Genomic DNA, 15178 nt, shown 5'->3' with positions numbered 1-15178 from the left:
TTATAATTATATTAAATGCATTATAACACATGATTGCAATATTATAATTCCAAAATAATATTACATATTATTATATCCCTGAGGAAACAGCCTTCATGAGAGGTAAAACCAACACACAAAAGGCAGCAGAAGCAAGGGATGGAATGAGAGGAGCAAGAGGGAGAAAGAGAAGAGAAAGGAGGTCATGAGTGACGGCAAATGACATAATTTGACACCCTGGATTCGAGTGTGTCAAAAGGAGACTGATTTAGTCCTAGAATTTTAATTACGAAAAAATTATAAAGCCCTCCTTTTTTTCTTATGTTGATTTGAGTTAAAAACTCAAAAGATTCCTTATTAATACATCTGATATTTGCCCCAATTAACAGGTATTTAACTAAAGAAATAAATTATACAAAACTTCAAAATTGAAAGCATCTGTGTTCATGCCTGCAGAGTGTTTCGTGATTCCAGTGTATATGTATATCTTACAGGGAGAAAAAAGAGCTCATTTTATTAAAAAAAAAAAAAAGATAGAGTTAATAATTTTAGGATTAAATTATTTAAAAGTATTGTTTAATGATAAATAAAAATATATAATAGTAAAGGCAACCTGTGGACTAGGAGACAAGATTTGCAAAAAATATATTTAATATAAAGGTAAATATCCGAAACATGTGATGACCTCATATAACACAATAACAATAAGTATCTGATTTAAAAATGGACAGAGGAACTAAAAAGACATCTTTCCAAAGAAGACATCCAAATGGTCAACAAGTACATGAAAAGATGCTCAACAGCTTTAATCATCAGGGAAATGGAAATCAAAACCACAATGAGATATCAACTCACACTTGTAAGATTGACTATCATCAAGAAGATGAGATAACAAGTGTTGGTGAGGATGTGGAGAACAAAGGAAAACCCCTCTACATTGTTGGTGGAATGTAAATTGGAACAGCCACGTTGAAAAACAGTATGGAGGTCACTCAAAAAATTAAAAAAAGAACAATCATGTTCCAGCAAAACCCCTTCTGGGTATAAAACCAAAGGAAATGAAATCACTATCTCAAAGGTATCTGCACCCCCATCATCACTGCAGCATTATTCACAATAGTGAAGATATGGAAACAACCAAAATGTTCTTCAACAGATGAAAGGATAAAAAAGACGTGCTGTATATACAAATATATATGATGTTATTCAGTCATGAGAAAGGAGGAAATCCTACCATTTGTGAAAACATGGATGAACATGAAGAACATTAAGGTAAGTGAAAGGAACCAAACAGAGAAAGACAAATACAATATGATCTCACTTATATGTAGAATCTAAAAACAAACAAAAATTTGAACTAACAGAAACAGAGAATAGGACCATGGTTGCCAGGGGCTGGGAGGTGGGGCGAGATGGGGAGATGCAGGTCAAAGGGTATAAGCCTTTATGAGTAAGTTCTGGGGACCTGATGGATACCATAGCTGTAGTTAATACTAGCTATTGTATACTTGAGATGTGCTAAGAGAGTAGATCTTAAGCATTCTCACCACACACATAAACAAGTAACTATGCAAGGTAATGGATGTGTTAATTAACCTGATTGTGGCAATCATGTCACGACGTATCAAATCATCATGTTGTATACTTTGGATAAGTACAATTTGCTTGTCAATTGTACTTCAATAAAGCTGGGGAAAATAGAATCGAGACATTTCATATAGTATTGCTCCTTATATATAAAAATAAGAGCTCCAAACTTACCCATTTATTTGGTGGATGTACTGAGCACTTCCAGAGTGACACACACTGTAGACACTGGAGGCACAAAGAGAATTCTCTGGCAGCCCAGGAAGAGAGTGTAGTCTAGAGGGATAGAGGCAGAAAAGTGAAGGTCAAGAAGCAACTCTCTAGTGTTCACACTGACAGGCATCTTGATTACGATCGAGATGACAGATAGTAGATAGATCGATCGATCGATATAGAGCCATGTCCATTTGATACGTACAGCATAAAATACATTGTTTGTCTTTGTAGATAGATAAGCCAGTAATGGCTCTTTCCTTCCATATCAGAGGTCTTTTAAAATCCAAATATATTTTGCGTGGAGCCTTAAATAGTTTTCAGATACTGTGACATTCCAAAGTGAAGTTCCCATGAAAATTTTCTTCTCATTTCCTCTTTCTTCTTGACTGGACATGGTAAAGATCAGGCAAGGCCCCAGATGGACAATGCATGGATAAAGAGCAGTTTTAGAGGGGGGGTAGACGTAGAAGATTTCCTGGGCCATTCCTGGCTGCTGCCTTGAGCAGAAAAACTGCCACAATCCTGAAAGTCACCTGGAGACTGTAACCATACTCCTCTGCTGTGCCTGACCCATTTGGAAGCATATGTTTTCTCCAGTATAAAGGACTAAATGACATCACTCCCCCAGGCCATTTAGCTCCTTCCTCAGTCTTAGACTGTCTAAATTCATAAGTCAAATAGTGAGGGTCCATGACTCAACAGATCTCTCTACTGCCATTTTCACTTTGACAATATCAGCCAACGTTTTGGATCAAGCTTACAGGTTTCCCCTCCCTGCCCGATAAACCCATCCAGTCTGCTTTCTCTTTCCTTCCCTCCTGCTGCTTAGGTGCTAGCAAATTGTGACAGTGTATGGATGCCTTGCTTCCGAAACTAGTGAACTGGGGCCCCAACTCTTTAACTTTCAAAGCTCAGCTGAGCTTACAGAATTGTCATTGTAGTTAAAGAAAACCTGCAGGAAAATTGTTCTCTGGAGGATTTTTGTAAAATACTGTACTTACTTTACTTAAAGGGAAGATAACCCAAGCAAGAATAACAGAGCATTAGAATGAGGAAAATGAATTCTAGAAACCACAGTAGAGGAAACCCTGTTAGACTGTAAACTGTGATATTAGTACGTTTTGTAGGAAAACATGATTAAGTCGACTAAGATTGAGTTGCAAAACGGGGTAGAACCAAGCAATGTGCGGGCTGATACAAAATTAGGGGAGGTCCTCTTTAAGAAAAGTCATACAAAATTATACATAAAAAGCTAGGAATTAATGTATATTAATTTAAAATGAGAAAAAAATAGCATTCAAAATCATCAAAAAGCTGACCAAAAATATAGCATACACCACAAATAAAGAGGCCCGTGGAAACTTTACTGGTGTCTCAGTAATCCATTTCTGATTCCATATGATTTTCCAAGATAATTGTAAGCAACTCTCCATTCTCAATTACATCATCTTTTTATTCTAGTGCTTTCTTTCATGCATGTCTTCTCTATTCAGGTTTAAACGTGCTCAACATCTGCCAGCTTAATTTTTAACAATTTCCCTATGACCTGTATCCCACTACTAGTATTACCCTAACATTCTGCAACCAGACTTCTGTCTGACATTGTTTCTGACCCCCTCTGACTCAAACGCTGTCAGAAACCTGGCCTTTTACCTTCACCAAAACATCTCTCGCTAAGAGCTACCTAAGGTTAATGACGGCCTTAATATCCAAATAAATCCATATCTTCCCCTAATTTTTAGCATGATTTTATTCTGTTAATATTCTCTTTATCTGAAACACCTTTCTCTTGTCTTTGGTTGGGCCACACTCTGCTTGTCTTTTTCTTTTCTGTCTGTGTATCTTCCCAGTGTATCTTCCTCTGCTAAGTTATCAAATGGGGGCATTTTCCAAGCTCAGGCTTAGGACTCTTTTCTTCTAACATATTTTCTGAGAAATCTCATTCAAGCCCATGGTTTCAGTTGACATTTATGGAGAGAAGACCCACAGATTAGTATCTCAAAGCCACACCTGCCTCTTAGACACCTCCTTTTGGTATGTCAGCCCATCAAATGGTGCTGTGATCTTCCCCATGAGACCTATTCAGGCATCATTATCTGTTCAATTCCCAGGACAGCATTCCATGCACGAGTCAACTCGAACTCCTCCTTTCCTCTTACACTCAAGTCTAATCCAGTATGAAATCATGGCAGTCACACCTCTTGAGTATCTCCCCAGTTCATCCATGGATCCTCCCACAAATGCTTTCGCTCTAATCAAGTCACCATCATCTTATAGCCAAAGAACAATGGTAGCCTACCAAGAATCTTCCCTTAGTCACCACAGGGTTGTCAAAGGGATACTTGTAAATTATACACCTGATCGTTCACTCTCTCTTAAATACTTCCAATGATTATCTAGTAAGCTTAGGATATAGATGCAGATCCCTTTGATGGCCAGTAACATCCTGCTTGGTCTGGCAGTGCTCCCCTCCCCTCAGTCTCCATGCTCAAGTCTTCCTGGCCGTCTTCCACTTACTGAGTCCTGCTGAACTCCCCCATCCAGTCTTTGTGCTCATGAATTCCCTTTGTTTGGAATACTGCTGATTTCCCACACACTTATGGAATCTCAGCAAAAATAAAAACAGAAACAAAACAAAGAAAGCCCTTCCTTGGGAAAGCTTCCCCGGATTTGTAGCTACACACCGTCACCACCACCACGATGGATCTGGCTTCCCTATTCCCTACTGTAATAGAACACTTTTCTCTTCATGATTAGCAGCTAATTTAGTATGTAATTACATATTCATATTATGATTTGTATCTTTTATTGACTTGAGAGCTTTATGAGAGCAAGAACCAATCCTGAATATACCTGCCACTGCATCTCTGCCACTAACAAATCACCTGGCAGATACGAATCTTTTCAGTGAACATGAATAATGTTGAATAAAGTAGGCCCTCAACCCTTACCTCCAATAGAAAGTATAGCTCTGCCTTAAACAGACAAACAAGCAAACACAAGAAAAACAATGAACCGAACAACAACAACATAAACCCAACTTGGCAAATAGCTCAACTCAAGCGAATTGCTCCAGCTCACAGCTTCAGCTCTCTATACCAGCTTTCTTGGATTCTGAAGCTTTTGATATCTCTACGTGGCTGGTCTTTCTTTGGTTTCTTTGACTTTAGAAATCTCTCTTCATAGCATTTATTTTTCTATTAATTAAAAACTCTCACAAAATACAAATTCTGTCAAGGTTCCTCCTTCACCAGTATCTGTCTATAGCTTGAAACTCCAGAGGCTATGCCCACTGCCCAGCCTGGGCCCTGGTGCTCTAGGGATGAGGACATCTCCAGGTTTCCACTGTGCTCAGGAGACATATCAGACACATAGAACATGAGAGTTTCCAGTTGGTTCTACCAGCTTGAATCACTAACATCAACTCTTCTTAGATTCTATATCATGCTTTAAATACATTTACATCCCCCTTATGCCCCATTATCACCAAACTGCCCAATGTACTCCTCACTAGGATAATATATTAATGGAGAGTATGTTTTAATTTAAACAGAGACCTTCTGGAAACAGTATTGTTTTAGAATGAGAGCTTTCAGCATCCTTTATTTGAAAAGTTTTTTGATTTTACCTGTTGAGACATATTGATATATTTTCTTCAGCTACCTAAGATAGCTCACATAATAAACTAATGCTCTCCAATAGTTAATGTCAATTCTACAAGATTCTCCCAGAAAAGGGTATACTTAAAAAATTGAGTTCATTGAAAGTCATGGTGGTTTGTGTACTGTACAGAAAATAAATAGGATACTGCATCGGCCTTAGATGACTTCCATCTGCTATTAGGGAAGTTTACCTGTGAGGAAATAGGCAAAGTCTTCTAATTCATCAAGAGCTTCATGAGAATATTTTAATGACAAATCTGCACCTAAATTTAAAGCATCCTAGATATTAGACTAAAGACCTCAAAAAGTGTTGGGAAAATTTTTCATAACTTCATGATTTAGTGGGACTAAATCAACAAAATGGTTTAAATAGGCCTTCTGAGAAAATAACCACTTTTTAAAATTAGTCATTCTAAACATCGGTCTATGGGATGATGGTGTATTTCAAAGTAGCATACAAATGTTTATTTTGAACATTACTTATTCCCTTAACTATCTACAATCGATAATAAAATAATAAGAGCTTTCATTTATTTGAGTACCTATCATGTGCAAGATGTTACACTAAGAGCTTGAAATATATTAACTCACTTATCTCCTTATGTATATGTGTCTCCATATTTATTTCCTACATATATATGTATCAAGGGGCACCTGGGTGGATCAATCGATTAAGCGTCTGACTCTTGATTTCAGCTCAGGTCGTGATCTCAGGATCATGAGATCGAGCCATTCATTGGGCTCTGTGATCACCACAGAGTCTGCTTGAGAATCTCTCTCTCCCTCTGCCCCACTCCCACCCCACCTCACTCTCTCTCTCTCTCAAATAAATAAATAAATAAATTCAAGTACTTTAAAAAATAATTATTTGTATCAGATAAACTGCTCATTTTACAGCTGAGGATATTGGAGTTTGGTATTGTGCTCAAGATTACTTAGCTAGTAAGTGGCAGTGAAGATTCAAAACAAAGAATTTGACTGGTGGTTCTCAACTGGGGACACATTTAGCAATGTGTGGAAACATTTTTCATTGCCACTACTTGGAGGGTACTACTAGCACCTCATGAGTAGAGGCCAGGCTGCCGCTGACAATCCTACAATACACAAGGCCCCTCCCAACAACAAAGAATGTTGAAAACGTCACTGTTGCTGAGGTTGAGAAGGTCAGTACTAAATAAACCAAGATGGCTCAGGAACACTTGACAAAAATTAAAAACTTTAAACAATTAAGGGTACATATGTTCTCTATTAAAGGAAAGGTGGAATTCTTTCAACAATGATCGGACAGATCAAACATCTATAACACGTGGCCTGCCGCTAACAGGCTGAAATGGACAGGGCCACCATGCCTAGTCCAGCTCTATGAGGTGGCCCTCAGGGCCTCATGCTTCTGCCTATGTGTTCAGTCACATCTACAATCCCAGGAAGTCTGTTAGAGAGAATTACAGGGTGGGGTGGAATGAAGGTTGTATCAGGGACAGAGGGTCACGATGAGGTACTAAAATCTATTTCTGGGTAGAATTAGAAACTCAAACTTTAGAGATTAAGGTGCCTCTGAAACTGGAATAAAAAAGACAGATGTTAGAATTAGAGGGCCACCCAAAAAAATTTCCCCAAGTGAATCACTTCCCAGTTGCTCAAGAGGCCTTAAAGTGCATGTTGATGAATTGACAAATTCAGAATCCATGAATAATGAGGATTGACTATAATACACAACTCGCAGGGAGATTCTCAAGATTATGTAAACATTAGGGACCTCATCCTAACCTCCCTGCCCCACCTTTGATTTACCGTACAGTTATTCTTTTCTTAATAGGTGCTTACAGTGACAGTGGCAAAATAATTCCTAATTCCATTGTTCCTTCTATATTTATTAGTCAGCACTTGACTGTAAGGAACAATGTTCTCCTCTCTTCCTGCTTATTTATTTATGTATCTGTTGTTATCAGGGACTCATGAAATCTAATTTTATTTAATGAGTTATAACATGTTACTATTATTGTTCCCTTTTTTCATAAGAAGGTCATTTTAGACTGTGAAATCACCAATAAAAGAGCAGAAGATTATGAAAAAATTAGCATTAAATTGACCGTGAAAGGATTGCCTCTTCGCAATATGAAAGCTAAAAAATAAGGCGGAACATCTCCTTGCTTGACCTCAACTCGGACTTGCCCATCTTTAAGAGTTAATTCTGGGATTACGAATAAATTTTGGCAAGTGGCAAATTCATAAATACAGAATCCATGAACAGTGAGGATCAGAGCCCTCACTGTCTCTGATAAATTTTTATGATCAGGGAAATACTAATCAAAGCTCTCAGGAAATAGTTCAGTTGATTTTCCCTGTATTTGTCATAGTTCTGGTGATTTGCCTGTAGATATTAGACAACAGTACAGTATCATTGGTCATCATTTTTTAATTATTTAAATTTTTAACTTGGTCACAAAATACTTTAATTAGGATCTAGTATCTTCAAGGCCAGTGGTTCTCAAGTAAGGATATATATCAGACTTATTCATAGTTTTATAAAAATACAGATGTCTGAGACTTACTCCTTACTTACTGAATCTCTTTACATCTTATTCCCAGTGTATTCTTTGTGTATTATGTGTATAATGTCCCAGAATTATCCTCTATAAAATTAGTCTCACCTTGTTTTATAAATCAGGTGTAACATTCACTGACTTTTTGAAAATGGGCTTAATCAGTTATCTCTAGAGAGACTTTATCTGCAATTATTTTTGTGATGACTTTATTATCATGTTTTGCGCGCCACAAAAACAACCCACATTTTTGTCACTTACAGATTCTTATGACGAACTCTCATTAATTCTTTCACACTTGAAAATTTCAGTAATAGATTAACAATAGCAATTAAGTCTCTGTCTTCTACAGTCTTTGTTTTACTCTAATGATTGTCTCTGCTAGAAGCTACCAGCGTTTTACTCATCTGTTGTTGGTAAAGACTGTGTCAGTTCACCAGAAAAGGACTATTCCAGGGACTTCACACTATTGACAATTCAAAGAATAGACTCTTGCATAAAAGCTTCTGATGATATCACTTAGACAACTTTCAGACTGGGCTAAGTGAAGAATAAAAGAACTTCATGAGAATTGTAACCCCAAATCCAGTGAAAGATGACAACTTGATAGACTCTGCTTTTATAAAAGAAATAAAACGTTTTAAAGTATTTCCCATTGACCCTCTCCAGAAGTTCCTCAGTCTTCTGACTTCTCATGTTCATTCAGTTATTTACCTAGGCTCAGTAAGAATCTGTCCTCATTTCTACCAAGATAATTAGTTATGCAAGCACGTCCTCGTATAGGGCGTTAGAGTTTTAAGGAGCTTTTAAGGAGCTATGATTGACTTTACCTATGAAATTGATGCCGATAAAGTCCCCTTAGAGAGACTGGCCTGGTGCAGACTCTAGTTACAGAGTCCCAGGGTTACGGATGGCAAGAAAGTTCACTTCTTGGCATGCCAAAAAACTTAAGGATGATTTGGGGACTTGAAGAGGAGAAAAATTCATCCAAATGTGTAGCTATTGCGGGTGAAATCTGGTATAAAGAGGTTTTTTTGGCTTGGTTTCAATACTCTCATGTTGAAGCCATACCTTCATAATAGAAGCCTTTAAAATCCAACCTGAGATTCCTGTGACAATTTGCAGAAAGAAGTTAACTTTGTGGTTGTTCAATACTGTATGGGTCTGGATTTTGCAAAATAATCTTGAGAAGGCATACATAGTAAATTAAGACTCTGGGGCATATATGCAAGAAATCATGCCAAGCCAACTTTATATTGCGATCAAGAATAATCTTTCTTTGAGCTTATTAAGGTCACAAAGGAAGGGCAAATTATGGATAAAAGAGATCACTAGATATTTTTTCCACTGAAATGGATAAAAGAAATCACTGGGTATCTTTTCAGTGGAACATCATAGCTTCTGGAGATTAACTGATCCTACAAGAAGGTGCACTTTATTTTTTCTTTGACCAGAATATTTCACAACTTTGTAGAGATATACATTAACTTCTAAAAAAGTAATACTACTGCAAATAATTTCTATCTATAAAGATACAAATGTGTCTGATAAAATGCATTTGACCGATGCACACTGACCTGTGCATATTGACTAATTTTCCTAATTTTTAAAATATTTTATTTATTTATTTGTCAGAAAGAGAGAGAGAGTGTGTGCACAAGCGGGGTGAGGGGCAGAGAGAGGAGCAGGCTCTGCACTGAGCAAAGAGCCCGATGTGGGACTCGATCCCAGGACCCTGGGATCATGACCTGAGCTGACTGCCTGAGCCACAGAGGCATCCCTAATTTTCCTAATTTTACATCCATTTCTAAATTCATATTAGTATTTGGTTATCTTGCAATGAACCTGTGGTACTTGAGTTTTCTTTGAATCAGTTTTGCTCCCTCATCAATTAATAAGCTAAAATCTTTCACACGTGTTCATTTTATGTCATATGATAATCATGATTTCAACTTTTTTTAAGAAAATTATCTTCTAACATTTCTTATTGAAGAAAAAAATTAGTTTTTGGAAATTGGAAAGTCAACCATCTACTGCTAAAGCAATATAACTGGAAAAAACGTATTTGAGTTAAGAAAACTAGCTCCATGATATTCTCATGGGTGGGAAGTTACTTGTTATCTTTACTATTTATATAATGTATGAAGTTTTCATAACTTTGAGGGCTTATCATCCTTATCATCATAACATGTACAGAGGAGTAAATCTTTTTGATGGTATGAGCACAGGAATTTTTAAAAAGCCATCAGTGAGACTTCAGAATTTGAAGATAGAAAATATTTATCAAGTGTACATAAAAAAATAGTGATAAACATATTTGATGGGCAGATAATATATATTAAATAGAATGAAAGACACATATTTAAAATGAAGCCATGAAGGTACACTGCCAAATGCAAATGTTTATGATAGCATAGATATTTTTATTTGGGAAAACATCTAAATCATATTCTCCTGATCTAGGAAAGAAAGGATAAAGTATAACAGAACCTTAGAGATTTATCAGAAATTTCAAGGATAGCATGTGCAATGGCGTGCGAGCACTAGAGAGCCTGATGTGGCGCTTGGGTCCAGAGAGTGGGAGGTCCTTTGACACTGAAAGACAATTGAGCTCACGGTCTCGACTCTCAAGGTCTTTTGCGTGTGTTTTAAGGGCAGCGAAGCATCATGCTCTCCCATGGCCATCCATGCTATGGTCTTGCCCTTTTTGTCATTAATGATCAAAGGCCAACTATACAAAAATTTGCATATATGCATTTTTATTTAACCGCAACTGACAAAAAAGACATGTTTGAACCTCTAACAATTTATTCACTGATATTGACCTATGCTAAATATCTTTGCCATTCATTAATGCATTGGTTAAGTAAATGAGATATATGTGCCACTATTTTAATATCCACAGTCCTGTTCTGTTCACGTCCTCTAAAACAGTGAGACAGTCTACATTAAGCATAATCACTGTCATGTACTTCCATGGGGTAGAATGTGAGGTGCAGGGAGGAGTCTTGTATTCACCAGGAGGAGAGGACAACCAGACTAGCACAGGGTGAAAGATTCTGTACGTGAGAATTTTTGTTCCATTGTTACAGGATAAAACTAACTGAAATGGAGAGAAAACAAGTACTTAAATGATCTCAAAAGGGAAAGATGTGTATGTTATGGGGGCAGAGTACTAACTGAAGGAACAAAATTTTCCTTTAGAAGGAATAGCCAAGAAATCTCGATTGGCAAAAGTTAAATTATATGGATATTATTAAATTTGAGAAAACAGAAAAATCTAATAAGATAATGAGTGAGATATACATTACAAATATTTCTTCAGGTCGTTTGGTAAGTTTCTCAGGGGGAAAAGAATCATTGCTAACAAGACATGTTGTACATTTATAACTTTTCCAGGACTAAAACACATTTCCTAAAAGCACTTCCAACACTATGGGATGTGACTAATGAGCCATAGGAATTGTAAATTAGACCCCCTTGTCTTCTTAGTTAAATTTAGCACAATTTACATATAAAGATAGATAAGAAACTAGTCAGCTAGAGTAAAAGGACACACAATTTTGATGGCTGGAAACCTGTTTTAGAAAGATGGTAGGAAGTTTTAAATATGCCAAGAGGGATTTTTTCTAGAAATGAAAATCTGGGGAAATGGGGAGGCAGAAAACTTAGATCATCTTGCCGATTCTCTGGGACCAAATGAATAGATTCTCTTGAGATTCTAACTGGAGGGAAAAAATAGAGTACTCATAAATCCACACCATAGCATGAGGTTTATATGAAGCGGTATTTATCACATGTAATTTTAGTAGGGTTTCTGCAAATACAGATCAGCATAAACTCTAAGGATAGCATGAAAAGGTTTGGCTTACTCTACCTCATAACTCAATTCTTCAAATAGTGGGCCCAATAGTGTGACAGACATTAAGCTCTGCAGAAGGCTTATGGTGCAGGATAAGACAAAGTCCTTTCCCCGTAAAGCTCAGCATATATTATGTTGAAAGGCTTTGGTATTTTACAGATTTATTTTTTAAATTGGAAGTTGCACAATAGAAAATTCTGCTCTGTCCAGATCAGGAAATTCTGCTTTGTCAGTCAGTCAAAATAAGAATATAGCTAACCTTTGAGCAACATAGGGGTTAGGGGCACTGACCCCTGCACAGTCAAAAATCTGCTATAACTTTTGACTCCCCAAAAACTTAACTGCTAATAGGTGTTGACCAGAAGCCTTACCAGTAATACAGCCAATCACACGTTTCGTATGTTATGTGTGTTGTACATTGTATTCTTACAATAAAGTAAGCTGGAAAAAAGAAAATGTTATTAAGAAATTACAAGAAAAATACATTTAGAGTACTATACTCTTTCTTGAAAAAATCCGCATACAAGTGGACCTATGCAGTTCATACCCATGTTGATCAAGGATCAACTGTACTTTTTACCACAATAATTATTTCATTAAAACAGGACACACCTCACAGAATAAATTATAGTTCTATGAACTGAATCAATTTGGCTTTATGAAAATGCGCTATCGTGGCCTTATTTTTCTCATTTTGTTATAGGCCACTAGAAAATTCATCAAGAACTTCACTAATTTGAGAATCACTAAGTTTGACACATAAAAAGAGTTTGCAGTGTTATGCCTCCTACTTTTTCAATAAGAAGAATATGTCAGGTCACTGAACAGACAAGGGGAGGGTGAAGAATGGGTCACATAGACACAGACATGCCTGCATATCGTCTACCAACAAGAGAAAAGATAATATCCAATTTTAGAATGCAACATGATTCCTGGGGATTTCCTATCCACTTTTAACAACTGTATGTGAATTTTTAATCAGACAATTCTGTAACATTTTGAAAAAATCTGATGTGCTAGTGGAATTTGCATTTTCATTGGGGTAACAGACAAAGGTAATCTTGGATTGCTCGGGACATACTTATTGCAAAGCTGAGTCTGAATAGGTCTTAGAATTTGAGGACCATATGGGCTTGTAAGCATCTGGAAGGCAGGTCATAGAAGAATTGGGAATAAGAGGAGATCAAGGAGAATACTGAGAGCGAGCCAAAGATAACACAGGAATTATGAATGCTTTTGTTTTCCTTCTTAAGGTGCTGCTCCAACTCTTTTAAAAATAATCATCTCTTTTTTTGACAAGACCTTAAACAGATACATACAATATTGACTGGGTAACAACTAAGTAGTTCTGGTTGAAGCGGGAATGGAAGCAACATTCTAGCTCTAGGAGCTGTGCCCTCAGCAATCATGTTCAAAACCAATAGTTTTGAGAAGAAAATGTAGACAGGGTAATAAAACCCACAATTGGTGGAAACTCAGAGCACTGGTATAAATATTCTGAACGCATGAAATGGAAGGAGTTATTTGTGTTCTAAAACCATGTAGTTTTGCAAGTACTCACATTTAGGCTTAATTATCATGCAAGGCTGACATGTAAATTCTAAGGTGGCAGAAGGAACAGGAGGTTGGATAAAGATGAGAAACTGAACATCTACCTTTCCCCAGCACAAAATTTATTCAGTGTTATGGATTGAAAGTTTGTGTTCCCTCCAAATTCATATTTTGAAATCCTAACCCCCAGTGTTGGTATTAAGACGTGAGGCCTTTGGGATGTAATTAGGTCTTGAGCATAGAGCCCTCAGGAATGGGATTAGTGCCCTATAAAGAGACCCCAGTGAGCTCCCTGGCCCCTCCCTTCACGTGAGGATGTAGCATGAAGACAGCCATCTATGAACCAGAGAGCGTCCTCCCACCAGATGCTTAATCTGCCAGCACTTAGATCTTGGACTTCCTACTCTCCAACTGTGAGGAATTTCTATTTGTTGTTTATAGGCCACTGGTCTATGATATTCTGTTATAACAGTCTGAACTGACCAAGACATTTTGGTTCTTTGAAAGCAGATACAAAGTTGGGGGGGGGGGCACTGAGAAACATTGCCTGAGAACACTTCTAACACTATGGGATGTGACTAATGAGCTACAGAACCTGATTGGGATAAATGTGACGTCGCGGGGAGGAGGGAGTACTTAGAAGATACTTTGAGGAAAAATCCTGAAAGAGAGAAAGCCAAAGAAACAAAGCCAAAAATATCGACACAAGACAGCTGTGGGGACGTTTCTCAGGCTTCGAAAACCTATGTTCAACACAACAGCGAGCAGGCATTGGCCCTAGCGGAGTCTTGAGTATTAATTGGAAATAATTAATTGCAATTTAGAGTAGCCAGGCTGCATGACCAATTTACAGGTGTTCCATAAAGAACTGTTGGAGAGAGCAATGGGGAGGAAATAATAGAAGAATGAAGAAGATTTTTCATTACTAGAGAAATGAATCTCACAGTAGAAATGACCTACATCCTAAATTTTTAAAAAATAATTTGAATATCTTGATTATAGTTTTTCCTCAGAACTATAAAAACATCTACTTGCTGTTATGAGCCCAAAGCAGACATCTACAAAGAAAAAGTAGGCTATATCTACACCTCCCCACTCCAATATTATCAACTGTGTTAGCTAGTGCTAACATGATGTATTCTTTTGTTTTCACTATGCTCACTAAAAATAACATACACATACCAACCTGGAGAGTAATTTTCCTAATTTCTTAAACAAAAATGGGATCACATTATGCCATATTTTCCTGTCATTTTTCCTTTTTAGTATTATCTGAACATCCCTCTGGATCCATTGATAGTGCTATAAGGAAGATGTTTATTCTGCCTAAAATATTCTTTTCCATTAGCCTTCATGAGGCTTTCTCAGTTTGTTCAGGTCTTAGTTGATCTCCCTATCTATCATTTTCTATTATATCACCCTGTTTTACTTTATTCTTAGTATACAATCACTTTCTAAAATTATTTCTTTATTTCCTTGTTTATTTCCCATCCTCCCTAGTACGTGGGTCATGAAAGATACACTTTACTGTAGAACTTGCTTTAATGTCAGCACTTAAAACAGGACATGAACACTGTAGGTATATGTTAAATGTTTGTTGAATGAATAATGAATAAGCTCATTCCTTTTTTATGGTTGTGTAGCATTTCCCAGCATGAGTGTACCTTAATTGATTCAACCTGTCTCCTATTAATTGACAATATAGTTTGCTGATTTATTTTTGCCACTTATAAAATGCTACAATAAACATTTTTGTACATATTTCCTTATATATCTGT

The 15178-nt window shown here is 36.9% G+C and overlaps 1 long non-coding RNA gene across 1 annotated transcript in view; it reads right to left on the bottom strand.

Annotated features, from left to right (window-relative positions):
- LOC148108419 (uncharacterized) overlaps positions 1-15178 on the bottom strand; it is a 45530-nt gene that overhangs the window by 12630 nt on the left and 17722 nt on the right. Inside the window, exon 2 of the long non-coding RNA XR_015727964.1 lies at positions 1741-1842. This is a non-coding gene — a long non-coding RNA (uncharacterized LOC148108419). The remainder of the gene's footprint in view (positions 1-1740; positions 1843-15178) is intronic.

This window comes from Ursus americanus, chromosome 20, assembly GCF_024610735.1.
Source record: "Ursus americanus isolate L20-20 chromosome 20, mUrsAme1.1.p, whole genome shotgun sequence".
NCBI lineage: Eukaryota > Metazoa > Chordata > Mammalia > Carnivora > Ursidae > Ursus > Ursus americanus.
The sequence above is the reverse complement of the archived record's forward strand: the minus strand, read 5'-3'. Positions and strand labels throughout refer to the sequence as shown.